The following is a 2,480-nucleotide window of genomic DNA, read 5'->3' on the forward strand; positions in this document are numbered from 1 at the left end:
TTCAAATCTCTTGAGTAAAGCAATATTCTGCAATGTAATGCAATTGCAATCTTTGTCCTTCCCCTTTAAGATAGCACTAAGAGGTTTCCATTCAATGGGTGGGTATAGGCCACATTGACTCATTAAGAGCATGAGTATCAATTCCCCCCTGTGAGCCTCCATATGACGAGGACCACGGGGATTGATATATTTATACGAAAGGAAAGGGTGCAGGATGCTCATCATTGGGCTTGTAAGGCATGCCGCATGGACATATTTGAAGTAAGGAGGCGCCACAAGGGCGGGTGTGCTTACAGCACAAAAGACGAAACAGGTGAACCACAAATCTCTTGGTAGCAAAAGCAGACCCAGCCATGTGTCCTAGAAGGCCCAACCCTTGAGCAGGCCTAGAGGAGTTCGTGAAAAGCACGGAGACTGACTGAGGTTGATCCGATTCTCTATTCCTGTGGTCAGCCATAGGAAGGCCGCCTGGAGACAACCGGGGGCTGACAGAAGCTGCATGGGAATTTCTGTCACCTGTGGTCAGCCATAGGGGCTGGTTTGGTTGGCTATAGGCCTGGGAATCAGGTTGGGTTTGTAGCAGGGTTGACCCTCTCTACAGGTTGGCTGGCTCGGAAGTTCAAGGCCTACAAGAGACAAATTTGCAAGCCGAGGGGGGGAATCAAAGGAGGCCTTGGGCCTCATTCTACCCATCCACCACAAAGACATGGAAGCCAACTAAGGCAATGGCAAGAGGAGAGAGTGGGCAGTTCTAGGAGCAGACATCAGTCCCATTTTGGTACTCTGTCAGTGGTGGTATCGGATAGAGCAGCAATGTGCTGCAGGTGTAACGGGAGCCTTTTGTACTGAGACCTGTCCCATTTGGCTGCATATACTCTGCCAGATTTGTGAGTACTCTTCAGTGTGATCTTGAGTGTTGGTGATCCTGGGAACATCCCATTGCCTTGATTTTTCTAGCATGTCTTAACCTTTGATGCTTGTATCTTGATATGCTTGAACAATGTCATCGTGAACTACCAAAAAAGATATAGACGAGGACTCGATACCTCCAACGAGTGATCTCCATTTCATCAAATAAGACTGCCTATGCTACATCCAATCTCTTACCCTTTCCCTTCATGAGGCATCCTTTAGTATGTTCTATTGTCAAGCAGTCGATGTTTCCCTCTTCCCCATACAAAAGGTTCCTCTTGAAGATCTCCAAAAGGGCTAACGCAAACGCCAGCTCAAAGGATTGCTCATAAAAGACCAACTTGTCTCGTTATAGCATAGCAAACCTAAAGGCAAGGTAGATCTATAGATTATCTTTAAGGTAACCATTTTATCTATAATGCCCTGTATGAATGAAATAGCTTGACACTAGTCATTATCATGACAATGATCTGGTGCTTGTCAAGCCAGTATATTCACCTTTGGTCCCTTTGAGGTAAGCCAGATCAGGATAGACCGAAGATAGTTGCCCCAGCACACGGGATGTGATAGCCATAGTTATTACAGTTGATATCTTCCCTTAACAAGGGTTAAGAAGTCCAAGGCAGTAGAAAAACCAAGAAGAAGAAGGTGACGGACAGGCAGCAAAAGGCAAGAGTGTTTGACGGGCAGATCTGGATTGTACCTTGAAGAAGCGCTACTTCACTGCCCTTTTCTTCCATAATCGATATAAGCAAGAAAGACCGCAGACAATTCTCTTTCGCAATCGGTTACACAAAGACACGCTGTGCTGGTTGGGATTGAAATGGAAGGGGGCCGCGCGAACGCGAGCCCCCAGTGCCACAAATTATGACGTGCACTCTCCCCGTAGGGAGATGCTAGGGTGCAGCCCGTCCGTAGTGCAATAGAGAGGCCGACCCTAGGCCGTCGGCCTTCCTGATCACCGATTGACCCCGCCCAGGTAAGTGCGTTACTCAGGGGGCTGCCATGCGCTTAAGTATAGCCCTCGACCACCTTCCCACCCCCAGCTGTATATCGGATATTTCCACGTGGCACGATTCGAACGTCTAATCGCTTGAAATTGCCCACTATTGCTCTACGTAGACATTTCCTTGGAAAGTCGAGTTCAGAGAGTTTGTACACCTTATAGGAAGACGCGTGACCCGATCCTTCAAGTTTAAGGTGGCTTCCATGCACAACCCAATTTCCCTCTACTTTGTCGGGGTTCTCTTACCCCCTCTCAACCATAGCAATGCTTCCTTAATCCAACCTCCTGCCGAGGGGTTCATGGATGTTCAAGGTCTATTTGCAAGGGTGTTCGCACCTCCTCAAACTCTACCTTTCCAACTAAAACATTGTCACATTAGCAGCTTGTCACATTATCATGCCAAATCTTCGGCTCCTTGCAATCTCGCATGTTTGCTTAATATGGTCCTTCCATGCCCCATGTCAATCCTTCTAGCAATTTCCCGATGTCACTCAAACACCTATTTGTAGTAACATCGCACCCCTCCTCCATCTAGCTATCGACACAGATGTCGACTTTTCCC

At 47.6% G+C, this 2,480-nt stretch overlaps 1 non-coding gene across 1 annotated transcript; it reads right to left on the bottom strand.

Annotated features, from left to right (window-relative positions):
* Positions 1 to 1,739: 1,739 nt before the first annotated feature.
* Positions 1,740 to 1,899, bottom strand: LOC147900773 (U1 spliceosomal RNA). Its single transcript, XR_015541259.1, has one exon. It is a non-coding gene; the product is annotated as a U1 spliceosomal RNA (small nuclear RNA).
* Positions 1,900 to 2,480: the final 581 nt, after the last annotated feature.

Source organism: Dipteris shenzhenensis, chromosome 6 (genome assembly GCF_047967505.1).
Source record: "Dipteris shenzhenensis isolate YYH24624 ecotype China chromosome 6, Dip_SZ_1.0, whole genome shotgun sequence".
Taxonomy (NCBI): Eukaryota; Viridiplantae; Streptophyta; class Polypodiopsida; order Gleicheniales; family Dipteridaceae; genus Dipteris; species Dipteris shenzhenensis.